Source organism: Rhincodon typus, chromosome 27 (genome assembly GCF_021869965.1).
Source record: "Rhincodon typus isolate 14 chromosome 27, sRhiTyp1.1, whole genome shotgun sequence".
In the NCBI taxonomy this organism is placed as follows: domain Eukaryota; kingdom Metazoa; phylum Chordata; class Chondrichthyes; order Orectolobiformes; family Rhincodontidae; genus Rhincodon; species Rhincodon typus.
The window spans coordinates 1,402,333-1,421,537 of NC_063358.1; positions in this window are offsets into that span (position 1 = coordinate 1,402,333).

Consider the following 19,205-nt stretch of genomic DNA (forward strand, 5'->3'; position numbering starts at 1 on the left):
GTGTTCTGCAAAGCGGTCCCCGAGTCTCCGCTTGGTTTCCCCGATGTAGAGGAAGCCACACCGGGTACAGCGGATGCAGTATACCACATTGGCAGATGTGCAGGTGAACATCTGCTTGATGTGGAAAGTCTTCTTGGGGCCTGGGATGGGGGTGAGGGAGGAGGTATGGGGGCAGGTGTAGCACTTCCTGCGGTTGCAGGGAAAAGTGCCGGGTGTGGTGGAGCTGGAGGGGAGTGTGGACCTGCGAACCAGATGGGTTTTTACAACAATTAACAATGGTTACAATTTGATCAGTTCTTCATTCCAAGCTTTAATTGAATTCAAACTTTAAGTAGCTGACATTGTAGGATTTGAGCTCGTTTCCTCAAGAACATTAGCCTGAAGCTCTGGATTACTAGCCCAGTGACAATACCACTACACCACTACCATCCCCTTTGTTAGGATACTTCCCATAACAGCTTAGAATCACACCTAATGGCAGAGCTAGACAGGGTAAGGATGGTAGCTTTTCCTTCTCTGGTATGAATTTGTGAACCAACAATCTTAGGGTCACAGTTTTCAAACTCTATAACACCAAGTCTATTTTACAGCGTTATTCTCATTCAGACAGACACAAACACAGTCAGACAGATCCCGGATTATCTGGGACATCTGTCCTTTTTGCAATGACGATTACTATTGTTTAAAAGTCGAATACGTCTATGTGGACAGCGAAGGAATGCTGCAGGATAATGGGAAAGAGTAGTCAGGTTGAGCAGATAAGTATTTGAGTAAATTTAGAAGAGTAAAGCAATATTTCACTCCTACAGACAATTTGAATAAATGAGTGAACATCCCAGTTCACTGTTTGATGATGGGCTGAGTACAATTGCAATGACACCGTTGCCTCCAAAAGTCTTTTGCTGCCACATCCACAGGCACAAACTGCAGCATCTGTCACAGCTCCTTACTCCCCATGTTTACTGGACACAGTCCAAACCTGCCAGCTGCTCAGCCTCTTGCTCTGGCCAAGTCCCTGTCAACAGCACCAATTCTTTATCTTTCATCACTCTCTTCAAAAATCACTGCGCATTGACCTTTCCAAGCCTGTTTTACACTCCTTCTCTCTGGCCCCTTTTCATTTCCCTGCGCTTTGTCAGAATGTCTACACACCCATGTGTGCACCTCCCTCATTCATCTCCCTCCCAGAACAGTTTGTCATCAAAATGTTACTCTGGCAGTATGTGGTTGAAAGCGAGACAGCTGGTTTCTGAAGCAGCTGCTTCACTTCAACTTTTACTTTTCAGGAATATTAACTTGACCAAACATTACATAAATACAAATAAAGAAAATGTTTGAGATAACAACAACTTATATTTATGTAGCACCTTTAATGTAGTGCTGCTCTGATACACATAACTGGGTGAACAAGCCTTTTGATGATGTCTAACCGTTTTTATAAAGCAATTTTTCACTCAAAAAGGGAGCAAGATAAAATTACATGGAATCAAAAATAGCCAAAAATAGATTGAACATGTAACAAGGAATAAAACTCCTGTCCAAGTGTGGTAGGCTTATCAGTACAGTACCATATACACAGGGTGGCCAGGAGTAAAACTACACATCCCGATGGAAGTGGTTATCTGTTCTGTTGGATAAAGGACTGAGTTTGCCAAACCAGCATCAAACCCAGTATCATAATGGCCTATGTACTGGCTATGTAATCACCAGCTCAGAATTAAGGTGATTGGTGAAAGAACCTTTGTTTGCTTTGTGGTTGGATTCAGGATATGCTGCCTCTTACGGTAAAGAACAAAGAGCCAATAAGAACCTTCATTAGGGAATAGGATAAGGAGAAGAATGATGAAGTGATAGAGAAAGAACAGGAGGAGGAGTGCTATCGAATTGCTCTTTGAAAGAGGTATCAGACTTGATGGACTGAATGGCTTCTTTGTGGTTTAATAAACATTGCTGTGGTGTTGCAAGAGTTCAAGAAGTGGACAGTTCCTGAAAACCATCATGACCTCTGACCATAGGAATACTACGTGAGGAGCATTTGCAATTTATCACAAATGTGTTATATAATTTAATGAATAATTAGATTTGTAATAACTTTCACACTGTTCAACATTTCAGAATAGTCAACCATGATAAAATACCTTCCACAGCACATCTGAGAATTAAACACACAATGCGAAGATCCCACCCATTCTTTAACTGTGGCAAAACTGTAGCCACTTCACTTGAAATACTGAACAAAGCAAATCGCTCTGAAACACAAGGCAGTTTCTGCAAAGCTGTTGAAAGAATAAATGTGAGAATGAGATAAGGTTAAGTAAGTGTCTCAGTAATTCAGCGCTTGAAACTTACAGGTCAATGATGGTCTCAGTGTAAAGAGTCAATCAAAGCACTTGTACTATGAGCTAATTTAAATGATGCATTCTTGTTCTCTAGACTCTGGCACTGTTACAACATATCGGTTTACAGAGGATGAACGCAAAGGCTTTGGCCTTATCTAACTGTTTAAATAAAAGGTGCTTACTGTTTACAAAGCAACTCTCACATATAACCCCTGACCAATGGTTTATTATAAATACGACCCATGTTTAATTTCAAAGACAACCAGAAACTGAGACAACACCACTGAAACTTTAGTTCTTTTTTAATCCATTCCTGGGATGTGGGTATCACTTGGCAACACCAGCATTAATTGTTCATTCCTAACTGCCCCAGAGAAGGTGATATTGAGCTGATACTTTGAATGCATTTGTTAGGTTATTTCAGAGTGTTATGAAGAACCAGTCACATTGTTCTTAGTCAGAAGTCACCTATAGACCAGACTGTTTCAGGATGACAGACTGAGTTCCCTAATGCAGCTTAATTCAGCAGTTTCATTGTCACTATTACCAAGACTGGCATTTCTTTTCAGATTTATTTACTTAATTGTATTTAAACTCCTGAGCTGCCGTGGAGTGTTTTGAACTGATATCTCATTAGTCCCAGGCCTTTCAATTCCTTGCACAGTAACTAATGGACTGTCTCATGTTTGTGTATTATCCTTGCACTCAGATAGAGAGAACACTTTATGGGCATTTATTTCGGTGTCACAGGCAAGGAAATGGATCACGCTGTCATTGTTAAATCTATAAACCTTTCAATTTTATTGCAGTCTGTTTCAGCGAAGGGATAAATGATGATAAACATCTTTAGGAAGTGAGTACTGACTTGTGGAGGGACTTTATAAATGATCCTCACTAATGCTCTTCAGGGAAGGAAATCTGCCATCCTCACCTAGTCTGGCCGACATGTGACTCCAGACCCACATTCGTCATTTATATAAATGATTTAGATGAGGGTATAGAAAGCATGGTCAGTAAGTTTGCGGATGACACCAAGATTGGTGGTGCTGTGGACAGTGGAGAAAGTAATCTAAAATTAAAAAGAGATCTTGATCAATTGGGTCAATGGGCTGTAGAATGGCAGATGGAGTTTAATTTGTTTAAATGTGATGTATTGCATTTTGGTGAAACAAGCAAAGGTAGGACTTATGCAATTAAAAGTAGGACCTTGGGTATTGTGGTAGAACAGTGAGACCTAGGGATTCAGGTACATAATTCCTTGAAGTTTGTATCACATATAGATAGGGTGGTTCAGAAGGTGTTTAGCATGCTTGTCTTCGTTGCTCAGTGCTTTGAGTATAAGAGTTGAGACATTATATTGAGACTGTACAGAAAGTTGGTGAGGCCTCTTCTGGAGTATTGTGTGCAGTTCTGATCACCCTGCTATAGGAAAGTATCATTAAGCTGGAGAGGTTTCAGAAGAGATTTACCAGGATGTTGCCTGGAATGGAATGTTCAAGTTATGGGGAGAGGCTGGATAGGCTGGGACATTTTTCATTGGACGCATAGGAGGTTAAGGGGTGACCTTATAGAGGTTTATAAAATCACAAGGGATACAGATAAGGTGAATGACAGGTGTGTTTTTCTGAAGGATGGGGTATTTCAAGGTGAGAAGAGAAAGATATTTAAAAAAACATGAGGAGCAATTTTTTTCACACAGAGAATGCCTCATGTGTGGAACGAACTTCCAGAGGAAGAGGTGGGTGCAGGTTTATGACACTTAAAAGACATTTGGATAAGTACATGAATAAGAAACGTTTAGGTGGATGTGGGCCAAGCACAGGAAGATCAGACTAATTTAGTTTGGGATTATGGTTGGCGTGGACTTGTTGCACTGAAGGTCTATTTCCATGCTGTGCGACTCTATGATTCCCAATTGCCCTCTGAAATGGCCGAGCAAGCCACTCAATTGTATCAATCGCTACTAAGTCTTAAAGAAATGAAACCAGATGGACCACCTGGCATCGACCTAGACAAAGAAAAAGGCAACGTTAGAAACCTTCCTGTCAACCCTGCAAAGTCCTCCTCACTAATATCTGGGGGTTAGTGCCAAAATTGGGAAAGCTGTCTCACAGACTAGTCAAGCAACAGCCTGACACAGTCATACTCACAGAATCATACCTTACAGACAATGTCCGAGACAGCACCATCACCATCCCTGGATATGTCCTGTCTCATCGGCAGGACAGACCCAGCAGAGGGGGCGGCACAGTGAGATACAGTCGGGAGGGTGTTGCAGTAGGAGTCCTCAACATTGACTCCAGACCCCATGAAGTCTCATGGCTTCAGGTTAAACATGGGCAAGGAAACCTCCTGCTGATTACCACGTACCATCCTCCCTCAGCTGATGAATCAGTATTCCTCAATGTTGAACAACACTTGGAGGAAGCACTGAGGATGGCAAAGGCACAAAATGTACTCTGGGTGGGGGATTTTGCTATCCACCAATAGGAATAGCTCAGCAGCAGCATTATTGATCGAGATGTCGGGTCCTAATAGGCCTGGTAATAATATCACCATGCTAAATGGGAAAAACTTCAAACATATCTGACAGCTCAAGACTGAGCATCCATGAGGTGCTGTGGACCATCAACAGCAGCAGAATTATACCCCAGCACAATCTGTAACCTCATGGCCCGGCATATCCCCCACTCAAACATTACCATCAACCCAGGGGATCAACCCTGGTTCAATGAAGACTGTAGGAGGGTATGCCAGGAGCAGTACCAGGGATACCTGAAGATGAGGTATAAACCCGGTGAAGCCTCCAAACTGGATTACTTGCACGCCAAACAGCGAAAGCAGCAAGTAATAGACAGAGCTAAGCGATCCCACAACTAACGGATCAGATCTAAGATCTGCAGTCCTGCCACATCCAGTTGTGAATGGTGGTGGACAATTAAACAACTCTCTGTAGCAGGAGGCTCCACAAATATCCCCATCCTCAATGATGGAAGAGACCAGCGCATCAGTGCAAAAGATAAGGCTGAACATTTGTTGCAATCTTCAGCCAGAAATGCCGAGTGGATGATCCATCTCGGCCTCCTCCAGTTGTCCCCAGCATTACAGATTCCAGTGTTCAGCCAGTTCGATTCACCCTGCTTGATATCATGAAACGGTTGGAGGCACTGGATACTGCAAAGGACACAGGCCCTGACAACGTTCCAGCAATAGTACTGAAGACTTGTGCTCCAGATCTTGCCGCTCCCCTACCCAAGCTGTTCCAGTACAGTTACAACACTGGTATCTACCCAACAATGTGGAAAATTGACCAGGTATGTCCTGTACATAAAAAGGAGGACAAATCCAACCCGGACAACTACCGCCCCATCAGTCTCCTCTCGACCATCAGTAAAGTGATGGAAGGTGTCAGTAACAGTGCTATCAAGCAGCACCTGCTCAGCAATAACCTGCTCAGTGACACCCAGTTTGGGTTCTGCCAGGGCCACTCAGCTCCTGACCTCATTACAGCCTTGGTTCAAACATGGACAAAAGAGCTGAATTCCAGAGGTGAGGTGAGAGTGACAACCCTTGATATCAAGGCTGCATTCGACTGAGCCAGAGCAAAACTAGAATCAATGGGTATCAGGGGCAAACTCTCCGGTGGTTGGAGTCATACCTGACACATAGGAAGATGATTGTGGCACTAGCTCAGCTCCAGGACATCTCTGCAGGAGTTCCTCAGGGTAGCGTCCTCGGCCCAACCATCTTCAGCCGCTTCATCAATGACCTTCCCTCTCCATCATAAGGTCAGAAGTAGGAATGTTCGCCGATGATTGTACAATGTTCAGCACCATTCATGACTCCTCAGATACTGAAGCAGTCCATGTTCACATGCAACAAGATCTGGGCAATATCCAGGCTTGTGCTGACAAGTGGTAAGTAACTTATGGGCTATAGTTGTGCTAGGCAATTATCACTTCTAATAAGGGAGAATCTAAATATCACCCCTTGACATTCAATGGTGTTACCATCACTGAATCCCCCACTATCACCATCCTTGAAGTTAACTTGACCAGATGCCATGTAAACACAGTGGCTTCAAGAGCAGGTCAGAAGCTAAGAATATTGCGGTGAGTAACTCACCTCCTGACTCCTCAAAGCCTGTCAACCAACTACAAGGCACAAGTCAGGACTGTGATGGAATATTCCCCATTTGCCTGGATGGGTACAGGTCCAACAACACTCAAGAATCTAGACACCATCTCGGACAAAGTAGCTCACAAAATTGGCACCACATTCACAAGCATCCACTCCCTTCCATGATTGATGCTCAGTAGCAGCTGTGTGTACTATTTATGAGATGCACTGCAGAAACTCACCTTGGACAGCACTTTCCAAACCCATGACCATTTCCTTCTAAAATGACAAGGTCAGCAGATACATGAGCACAACATCATTTTCAAATTTCCCTCCAAGCCACTCACCATCCTGACTTGGAAACATATCGCTGTTCCTTCACTGTCACGGGGTCAAAATCCTGGAATTCCCTCCCAACGGCATATTGTGGGTCAACACACAGCAGGTCGACTGCAGTGGTTCAAGAAGGCAGCCCACCCCCACCTTCTCAACTATGGCCAGCCAGCAATGCCCACGTTCTACAAGTGGATAAATAAACAAAACTTTGAACCTTTTGGTTAAGGGAAGGCAAATGGGCAACTCCAGCTAATTTTGAGCTTCTCTCTTGCACATGCAAATGTCTCATGTGGAGGACAGCATCAGGTTTAGAACATAGAACATAGAACAATACAGCACAGTAACAGGCCCTTCTGCCCACCATGTCTGCGCTGAACAAGTTGCCATTCTAAAATGATCCCATCTGCTTGCACATGGTCCACAGTCCCCTATTCCCTGCCTATTCATGTGTCTAAGTACCACTGCTATCATATCTGCTTGTATCACCTCCACTGTCAGCACATTCAATTTACCACCCTCTGTGCAAAAAAGTTGCCTCACACATCTCCTTAAACTCTTCCACTGTCACCTTAACCCTCTGCCCACCAGCATTTGACATTTCCACCCTGCATATAGTTCTGGTCACCCTTCTATAAGAAGGATGTTGTTAAATTGGAAAGGGTGCAGAAAAGATTTACCAGGATGTTACGTAGATAGAGAGTTTGAGTTATAGGGCGAGGCTGGGTAGTTTGGGATTTTTTTCCCTGGAGAATAGAAGGTTGAAGGGTGACCTTACTGAGGTTTATAAAATCATGAGAGGCATAGATAAGGTGAATAGCAAAGGCCTATTGTGTAGGGTTGGGGAGTTCAAAACTAGAGGGCATAGGTTTAAGGTGAAAGGTGAAAGATTTAAAAGGGACCTGAGGGGCAAATTTTTCACGCAGAGGATGGTTCATATGTGGAATGAACTGCCAGAGGAAGTGGTAGATGCAGGTACAGTTACAGTATTTAAAAGACATTTGGACAGGGGAATGATTAGGAAAGGTTTAGAGGGATATGGGCGAAATGCACAAAACTGGAACTAGTTTAGTTTGGGAATTCTGTTTGGCATTGGCAAGTTGGACTGAAGGGTCTGTTTCTGTGCTGTATGACTATATGACTCTGACTATCCACCCTATTCATGCTCCTCATAATTTTATAAGCTTCTTTCAGGTCACCCCTCAGCCTCCAACACTCTCGCGATAAAAAGTTTGTCCAACCTCCCCTTATTGCTAATATACTCCAACTTGGGCAACATCCTAGTAAACCTCTTTTGCACCCTCTACATCCTACCTATATAGTGCAGACCAGAACTGTGCACAATCCTCCAATGTGGCCCAACTTGAAGTTTTGTACAGCTGCAACATGACTTGTCAACTTTTATATTCAATGTCTTGACCGATGAATGCAAGCATATTGAGTTCAACGCCTTTAAACTGTGAACCCATTCCTTCCCTTTCATTTAGCTTCGCTTGTTACATCCTCTGTCACCCTCTCTCCCCTCCCCCCACCACAGTGGGACTATCTGTTCTTTCTAGTCTGGCATTGTCACATTCTGGTCACTTAATCCGAGCTATCAACATCCTTTCTCCCCCAGCATTCCAATAGCCCCCAACTATTGCATGAATGCTGCCCCCTCCACACTTCACTTCAGGTCTGATGAAGAGTAATCTAGACTTGAAATGTTAGCGTGCTCTGTCTCGCTCCATGGATGCTGCCTGACCTGCTGTGGTCTCCAGCACTTGTTATTTTCAGTACAGGTTCCAGCATCTGCAGTAATTTGCTCCTACATGCCATACACCTCCCTTGTCACGTTATTCATTTGTGCTGCCACTTTCAGGGAGTTATGGGCTTGCACGCCAAGATCCTGGAATATATCAATGCTCTTAATGATCCAGCCATTTACTGTATACTTTCCTCTTGCATCTGACCTCCCAAAATGCACCACTTCACATTTGCCCAGACTAAACTCTATTTGCCATTTCTCTTCCCAATTTTCCAACTGATCTATATCCTGTTGCATCCTTTGGTATCCTTCCTCACTATCAGCAACTCCACCAATTTTCATGTCATCTGTAAACTTACTGATCAGACCACAGACGTTTTCATCCAATATTACAAACAAAAAGGGTCCCAACACTGATCCTTGTGGAACACCACTGATCACAGACCTCCAGTCAGAAAAACATGCCTCCACAACTACCCACTGTCTTCTATGACTAAGCCAATTTTATATCCAATTTATCAATTCACTGTAGATCCCATGCGACATAATCTTCTGGATCAGTCCACCAGGAGGAACTTTGTTAAATGCTTTAGTAAAGTCCATGTAGACAACATCCACTCTTACCCTCACCAATCATCTTTGACACGTCCCAAAAAAACTCAATCTGGTTTGCAAGACATGACCCACCCTGCACACAGCCATGCTGACTATCTCTAATAAGTCCATTCTTTTACAAATGCAAGTGAATCCTGTCCCTAAGAATTTTCTCCAGTAATTTCCCTACCACTGATGTAGGGCTCATTGGCCTACAATTTCCTGGATTATCCATGGTATTTCTTTTCTTGAACAAGGGAACAACATTGACTATTCTCCAATCTTCTGGAACGTTGCCTATGGTCAAAAAGGATACAATGATGTCAGTCAAGGCCTCAGCAATATCCACTCTTGCCTCGCTCAGTATCCTGGGATAGATCCCATCAGGCCATGGGGATAGCTACCTTAATGTTTTTCAAGACACCCAACACCTCCTTCTTAACCTTAATATGCCCTAGAATATGATCATACTCCTTCCTAATCTTCACATCATTCTTGTCCTTTTCCTTGGTGATGACCAATGCAAAGTACTCATTAAGGACCTCACCCACTTCCTCTGGCTCCACGCATAAATTTTGTCCTTTGTCCTTGAGTAGGTTTAGTCTTTCCCGAGCCGCCCTCTTGCTAATATACATATAAAATGCCTTCGGATTCTCCCCAATCCTACTTGCCAAATACATTTCATGGTCCCTTCCAGCCCTCCTAATTCCTTGTTTAAGTTCTTTTCTGCTTCCTGTATATTACTCAAGGGCCTTGTCTGACTACACAGATCAAAAATGAAATCCAAAAGTTTTGGAATTACACAATAGATCAAGTGGCATCCGTGGAAACCAGACAACAATTACTGCTGCCCCAGTAAAGGAGGCAACACATTTCGAAATGGAGGGGAGAAAACTGAAGAAGGAACATGGGAAATTGCCCTTATTGTTCACTATAAGCTGTGGTTTTTGAGTTAAAGACATTTCTTTTCTGCAAAATGCATTGTATCACTTAGTAAATGTGCTGAAGACAGAGGCCATAACAAGTAGGTTGGGCATCGTTATCAATGAGGCTTGAACCCATGACTCCAAGATTGGGAAGTATCTTTCTTAAACAGAGGAAGTGTCTTTAAGAATGAGAGATTATGAGGATGCTTCTGTTTCCAGGGGAAGCTGTCCCGTCTGTGACAAATGACCAAGTCACAATACAATGTGGTTATGAAGATAAAAAACAATAAGTGGATTTCACAGTTCCAGCTTCCTGTAGGATTGTTCTCAATTCACAGTGAAATGCGTCATTCCTATTTAGTGCGGGAGTAATCAATAGACACGTTTTGCAAACTTCCTGCAGCTCCCGAACTTGTCTGCTCACTTCCTCCTTCAACATTTCTATGTCCTTCCATTTCCACAGTCAATGTCCCTTTGGGAAATCCTGCAGTGCTGGTTAAATCATGACCCGGGTTCCTCTCTCTGCTAAGACCATCCTGAGTGAATGCACTGTGCACTGTACATTGCTGACCTCATCAGTCCTGTCTGCTTCTCTTCAAGTAAATGGCCTGTTGACGTAAAATTTTACGTTCAGAATACACGCAACAGGAATTAACACACTAATACAAGAATGTATATCCGGTTATAAATAAAATCTTTTCTTTTCAGCTATGAATGTGAGAGGAGATTGGCATGGAATGTAATGATCTAAGTTGACATATGGTTGCAATATTTAAGTTATATGTGATCTGAGACGTCATGTTTCAGTAAAGAAGTTAAACTGGCCGATCATATGGCAAGTAACATTCACACCATGCAAGTACCAGGATTCAACAATTCCCAACCAATCTAACCACTTCTGATTGATGTTTAACAAGCATTACTATTACTGAATCCTTCAGTCTCAACATTTTGGTGGTTGCCATTGACCAGAAACTGTACCAGCCTGTGAACACTGAGTCGACAAGAACAGTCCAAAGGCTGCAAAACCCTGCAGTGACCAACTCAGCTATTGACTGGCCTGCCCACTATCTACAAGTACAAGTCAAGAATATGCTGCAATACTCTGCCCTCGCCTGGACAGGGTGTGGCACCAACAACACTCAAGAAGCTCAGCACCCTCCAGGAAAAAGCTGACCACTCAATTAGTTATAAGACATTTTAAGCTACCCTGAAGATACCATATGAATGCAAGACATTAACTTCCTATTAAGGTTAGATCTCTCACGAATATCAGTGGCTTCAGTGATATCCTGCACATTTTTACGAAGCAAACTTTCAGAATATACAATAACAATGTTTTTTTTTATCCATCCCTATGCATCAAAGGCAAACATTCCACGTCACAGGCATAAGATCTGTTCTGCCCCACACGCTATGACGGATGTTACAATTCCACATATCATGAAACTGCCATCTTAATACTATCAGTAGAATCAGTCTGCAAATTGTTAGTTTGCAATCCAATTACTGTATGTATAAATCCAGTGATATTTCTTGGTAGGAAAAGGTATTGTTAATGTCGAATTGTCTGATCTGCAGACTTACAGCTGAAATGACAAGGGATGCGTTACAATTGAGTTCAGTGCCTTTGATTATGGTTTTCATTGATGCCTATCCTCAGACGATCAGAGAGTGTCTGGATTGGGCTCTTGGCTGAGGGTTCCGGCTGTTCAGCTCTGATGACCTCCCAGCTCCATCGGAGATGAATAACACCTCCAGAATTATTGTCTAATTTGTTTATCCACAGGGAGCAAATCCTGCTTGTGGGAACTGTAGACCAATAAGAAACAGATTCCCTCCTTAGAGCTCACCTGCTGTTAACATTTCCCTCTTCTCCTAAAGGAGTTGTTTCTTATTGAACTGTAATCATCAGCCATGGATTCACATGGAAGTCCTGCCCTTGGTTCATCATTTCCAAAAGTAAAATGGGGAGATTTTGTTCAATTTCTTCAAACTAGTGTTGTCCTCATTATTTACTGGCTCCAAGTCACTAATTGGGAGTTCAAGTTTGAATCCTTGCTTTTCCTTAGCAAATTAGTTGCTGATCTTGGTCAGCTTCTTTGGCACTGTCTCAATATACAGGCAATGTACAGTCCCAATATACAGGCAATGTACAGTCCCAATATACAGGCAAGGCCACAGGTCAACATTCCCATGGTGAGCAGTTATCAAATGGTTCACTAAGTCTTTTCAACAAAGGGAACCTGCCATTGCTTCCTGGTCTGGACTAGGTGCAGCCAAATGGCACGAAGACCGGTTCTACGTGGTCCCAGACACAGGCTAAAAATATCTCAACCATACGTTCACTTGTCTGATTGTGACAAAGCACAACATAGAGCAACAACAGGTATTAAAAATGTGCCTTGCACTTGTCAGAGAAAGTTTAAAAATCATGGATATTACCACAAGATGTAACAAATACTGGAAAGAGGAGTCAATAAAAGTTGTTATGAAGGAATAGTTGAAAACGAGAGTCAAATTGAGGCAAGCTAAATCTTCACTTAATTGGAACCCAGAGAAATTGTAACAGCCCCTGATTGGGGTTGTTAATCTGGTCCAATCAGCGACCCCCCACCCCGACAGATTAAAAGGGGAGTGTCAGACATTCTGACATTCTGGGTGCTGACTGTGATGAGGCTGTTTTCTATCATCTCTTGGGGTGAGTTTGCAGAGAAACAGCAACATTGAGGATTAGGGCAGTGTGTAAATTCAACAAGTCAGTTTTAATAAATAAATTGCCATTGCTATATTTTAACCATGAAGCCTGCTATATAAGAGTCACATCTAAGATTTACCACATTGTTTTTGTGGGTTTTTAATGGCTATTTGAGATGAACCATAGTGTGGATAAATGTGAGGTTATCCACTTCGAGAGCAAAAACTGGAGGATGGATTATAATTGAATAGTGACAGATTGGGAAAGGGGGAGGTGTAATGAGACCTGGGTGTCCAAATATACCAGTCCCTGAAAGTAAGCATGCAAGTGCAGCAGATGGTGAAAAGGTAAATGGTACTTTAAACTTCATAGTGTTAGGTTTTGAGTTCAGGAGCAGGGATGTTTACTGCAATTGCTTTGGTGAGACCACACCTGGAGTATTGTGTGCAGTTTTGATCTTTCCTGAGGAAGGATGTTCTGGCTATGTAGGAAGTGCAGCAAAGATTTACCAGACTGATTCCTGGGATGGTGGGACTGACCTATTAGGAGAGACTGGATCAGTTATAACAATATCCACTAGAGTTTAGAAGAATGGGGGGTGAACTCATAGAAACCTATAAAATTGTAACAGAACTAGACAGGGTCAACAGAGGAAGAATGTTCCAATAATGAGAACAAGAACTCATAGTCTAAAGGTGGGCTACTTAGGACTGTGAGGAGAAATGTCTTCACCCAATGTGATGAGCCTGTGGAATTCTCTGCCACTGAAAGTAGTTAAGGCCAAAACGTGGAACATTTTCAAGATGGAGTTACATATAGTCCTTAGTGCTAAAGGGATCAAGGGGTATGAAAGAAAACAGGAACAGGGGAATGAGTTGGATGATCAGCCATGATCATATTGAGTGGAGGAGCAGGCTCAAAGGGCTGAATGGCCTACTATTTCCAGCTGCGGTTAATGCAATGTCTGGGATTATTCTCTGACTCCAACATGATGCCGATTGTGTTTATTACAGTGGAAATTTGCCCAGGCTTTCCCCTGCTCTGTCAGTGTAACTTTGGTGGAAACCCAGTTTCCAGAGAAGCTCCAAGAAATCTCCAGCTCCACATTGCAATCGAATAGTTATTTTCTCAATAGACTTCCATGTCACTAGGATGCATTCAGTCCAAGCAGAAACATTTGCTACAGGGCTCTTTATGCAAATGAATAATCCTTGGTCATCCCATTGCACTTCACTGGAAATACAGGAATTTGAGAATTTTCCTGGAATTTCACATTGTAATAAATAATGTTGTCCATTATCACACAAGATCTGAAAGAAAGGTCCTACAATGTGAGTTTTTGTACTACTGTAAAAATTGCTTCCAACTGTGCAACATTCTACCTGCAGCAACATGGCTCATTATTTCAAATTAACTTGACATCCAATCAATTTCTACAATATCTAAATTGCCTCTAACTTGTTGCTTCCTCATCTCTGTTAAGCTGTCCAGCACTATGACCTCAATAAAATAAAAAATAATATTGCAGTAAATTCTTGTTTTTATTGATTTAAAGACCTATTTATTTAAAAATCAACTTCCATCACAGTCAGGGGCTGAACAGAAACAAGCTTTGCAATCAGTCACTCCAAACAAAAAACAAATACAAGAAACAGTATAAAGAATATCACAGAATAAAGATCCAATCAGCAGATGATGTCTCTATGTTACAATGATTCAGTGTTTAACAATAACATTCAAGTTTGTTCACTCTACAAATGAGGCACAACTTTGGATCAGTCCTATGTTGTGTTCCATCTTAATTCATTTAGAATTGAGTTGAATTCTGTATTGTTCTGAATAAAGGACACTATTCATTGCAGTTTATCATGTCAGCTGACTACTTGATGCATTGTGGGTCAATCTACAGCACCTAATACTATATCCTAGTTTAACTGGACAATGATGACTTACCTCCCACTTACAATGTGAGTGTAGTTAGACAGCTGCTGCTCCTGTGGTAGTAGGAGATCTCCTTGACTGTGCCTTTCACCTCTCTCATTCCTGAGATGTGGGTGTCACTGGCTGGGCAGTATTTACTCCACATCCCTAACTGCCCTTGAGAAGTTGGTGGTGACCTGCCTTCCACGTGCTGTGGGTTGACCCACGTTTCCCTCGGAGAGAGAATTCCATGATTTTGACTCAGCGACAGTGAAAGAACGGTGATATATTTCCAAGTCAGGATGGTGAAGAGCTCAGCACATACTGAGGGAATTCAGCATTGTCGGAGGCAATGAGACGTTAAATTTGAGTGGATCTAAAAGTCACTAATTTGAAGAAGAGCAGAAACGTTATCCCTTATGTCTCAATGTTTAGCCCTCAATCAACATCATAAAAAACAGTGTTTTCTGTCCTCACTGGTTTAATCCTACTGTCCTGTTCTAGGATATAGCACCTTTCACAGGAAGCCGAAAGACTGGGAAAGTCTGACTGAGTTTAAACCCAGAGTTTGCTTCTAATTGTGACTATTTAGAGTTACACTTGAAAGATGGTCTCAGATAACATGGCGGAGTTTCTCATGGAACATTACACCAAAGTGAAAGCAAAGAGGGAGGGAATTCATAACATCAAAATGGTTTAAAATTCGTCACAAACATTGAATTCCTTTTGAAATACGATGATACTTTAGCAGCAGCCAACATACATACAGTAAGATTTCATAACCAGCAAGGAGAGAATATCCAGTCTAACTTTGTGTTTGGTGTGCTGTTATTGGGGAATAAACAGGATGTTCTGATCGATTCCTCAATCAAGGACTCTCTCACTTCCTACAGTTCTGTCCTCACTCTTTCCCCTCCCTCCCAGAACCACTTCAGGGTTCTCCTCTCACATTTCCCTCCCCAGCAGTCTCAGTATTCCAGGGATCATTCCCCAACTTTTCAGCCACATCCAAAACGAAGCCATTACCAAATACATCATCCTGTCCCCTCCACCCACAGGCAGCATTCTGCATAGACTGTTCCCTCCATCGGCACCCGTGTCCCTTTATTCCCCCATCACCTCCTCACCTTCCTCTGGCAGCCTCCTGTGCAATCACAGCAGGTTGACATTGGCCCTTTTAACTCTTTCCTCTTCGCTGCCCATGGCCTGAGAGATTCCTTCCAGGTGAAGCAATGGTTTACATGGTCCTCCTTTTAACCTGTTGTTCTGGACTTCCTGCTCACAAAGTGCTCTCCCTTAGACTGGGGACACCAAACACAATCTCAATGACCCCTTCGTGGAACATCTTCACTCCGTCCATAAGCATGAAGTGAATTTCCTTTCACTTGTCATTTCAGTGTTCCGTCCTGCTCTCGTGATCACGATTCAGCCCTGGGCCAACTGTAGTGTTCATGAGAACCCTAGAACAAACTGGAGGAATAGTCCCTCATTTTCCATTTCAGTACTTTACAGATTCTGAGCTCAACATTGAATCCAACTACTTCAGGCCCTCTTCTGTTTTGATACTTCTTTCTCCAATCAAATGTCTTAATTTCATAGCCATGCGAAGTCGCCATTTCACCTGATGAAGGAGCAGTGATCTGAAAGCTTATTCACTATAACGGAGTGTCATGTGATTTCTGACTTTGTCCACCCCAGTCCAACACCAGCACCTCCACATCCAGTCTTAATTTCATGGTTTTGCTTTAATTCAGAGCTGACCTATATTCTGTTATTAACAGCTACACTGAATTGATGCTTTGTGTATTCTCTAAAACCATTAGCCCTCCCTTTACCTTTTCTTCTATGGTTTGATTTTTAATCTCCCTCACTCTCTAACCTTTCCCTGAGCTTTCCTTCAACTTCATTTGTCCCTCCCTTCTCCATTCAACCCAACATTGTTCCACCTCTTTGTTCATTTCCAAAGGCAAATCATATCCAAGCATTAACTGTTTTTCTCTCCACTGACACTGCCAGAACTGCATGAGCTTTTCCATCACTTTCTGTTTTTATTGCAGATTTCCAGCTGCAGCAGTATTTTGTTTTTGTAACGCTCTGAGAGAAAGCTGTCTGCCTTCTTCAAACAATATGATGAGATTCCTTGCATCCCGTGCAAAGGCAATTGGATCCTTACTAGCTCCACCGTACAGGGTTGACTTTAACACTGAGAAACCAGCCTTGGTGAGAGGTTCAGCTCTTGAGGTGGACCTTACAGTCATGTTGTCTGATTCAGAGTTGAGAGTGTGGCCATTGATCCACAAAAGCCCATTTTAGTATATCTGAGATAATACATTTATTTCATAACAGAAGGACTGTGCAGATTTCTATTTCTGTGGAATTACATCATGCTCAGCTACAAAATGTTTGCCTAAAACTGCAGGATGTGTTATTATAAAAGAGGAACTTCTGGTATCCATTATTACCAGCTAAACTTGGACGCTAGCTTTTTGTGATGTATGCATGAAGTCTTCTTCTGTTCTGCAGCTTGCTGCGGTCTTTCTCCATTTAAATAATAGTCAACTCTTCTACTCTTCACATAAATTCATATTTTCCCATGTTATATTTCATCTGTTAAGTTTGTGTGCTCTCATTTAACCTGTCTATGTCCCTCTGCAGACTCTTTCAATCATCCCCACCACTTGCCTTCCAACCCATTTTTGAGCCTCTGCAAACTTGGCGATACTGCATTCACTTTCCTCATTCAAGTCACTAACATATATATTGTAAATAACAGTGCCCCCAGCACTGATCCCCATGATCCTCCACTAGTTACAGGTTACCATTCTGAAAAAGCCCCCCTTTATCCCAACTTTCTGTCTTCTGCTAGTTAGCTAATCCTCTATCCATGCCAATATAGTGCCCAAAACACCATGGACACATCTTATTAAATAGCCTAATGCATGGGACTTTATCAAATGCCTTCTGAAAATCCAAATGCATTACATCGATTACTATCCCTTTATCTATCCTGCCTGTTACCTCCTGCAAGAGTTTTAGTAAATTTGTCAGGCATTATTTCCTCCTCATGAAACCTTGTGAACGCTGCTTGATTATATAATGTATTTCTAAATACTGCTTTTACATCCTTTATTATCCCAATAGCAGATGTAAAGCTAATTGGCCTGCAGTAACCTGTTGTTTTTGCTCCTTTTTTTACTGGTGTCTCATAGGCAGTTTTCCAATCCTCTGGGACTTGTTCAGAACCTCAGGATTCCTGGAAGGATTACTGCCAGTGCATCCACATCTCTGTGGCTACTTTATTTAATATCTAAGGATGCACTACATCAGACCCAGAGGACTTTTCAGTCTTTAGCCATGCAGAGTCACCTAAAGTTAGGATCAAACCTAGGACCCTGGTGCTGTGAGGCAGCAGTGCTAACCACTGAGCCAATACAGTGTGGAGCTGGAGGAACACAGCAGGTCAGGCAGCATCAGAGGAGCAGGAAAGTCAAAGTTTCAGGTTTACACCCTTCATCAGGAGTCCCGATGAAGGGTGTAAACCCAAAATGTCAGCTTTCCTGCTCCTCTGATGCTGCCTGACCTGCTGCGTTCCTCCAGCTCCACACTGTATCGCATCAAACTCCAGCATCCGCAGTTCTTGCTATCTGATAACAATTGAGCTACTGTGCTGCCCCAGGGAACAGTTCAATGATGATAACCCTGATGCCAGAAATATCCAGCTGGAAGAAAACTTTTTCAAGAAGATATAATTATTTACTAAATAAAAATTGAAAGAACTGTGGATGTTCTGAGAAAGGGTCACCAGACCTGATACATTAACTTTGATTCCTCTTCACAGATGCTGCCAGACCTGCTGAGTTTTTCCAGCCATTTCTGTGTTTGTTTATAATTAGTTACTTATGACAATCTAATAAGCTACCATTGCTGTATCAGTCAGTCATGTCATTAATTTGCTCTATGTGCAGCTCATGTTTATGAATGAGTGTTGGTATCAGCAGGAAGTTATAGGAAAGTTACTAAAACATCTGGCTTGCACAAACATGTCTGATATCCTACCTGTAAGATTTTCATCAGACACTATTGGCATTACTCATCTGTGATTCAAGGCCCATAACCTAGAAAAATGAAAAACATACAGTTGAGCCTTATTAAGCAGTAACTCAGACAGTAACCTTCATTGTTATTACCTTCTAATGAGAGATCATTGCTGACTCATCAGCTGCTTTTCTCCCTGCTGACTACTTGCTCCTGTAGCAGCTAAATCTTTTCTCTCTGTTGGAGATGTTGCTCAGGGCAGGAATGGTTCAAAGGTCAGTAGCCCCCTCATTTTGTTTTTGAGCAATCCAGTCCTGCCCTGGGCAGTGACAGAGATGGGCACTCAGATGGGTCGCTGTCTTCTCCTTTCTAACCAGGACTGTTACAGGGGAAACCAAGCGGAGGCTCGGGGACCGCTTTGCAGAACACCTACGCTCGGTTCGCAATAAACAACTGCACCTCCCAGTCGCGAACCATTTCAACTCCCCCTCCCA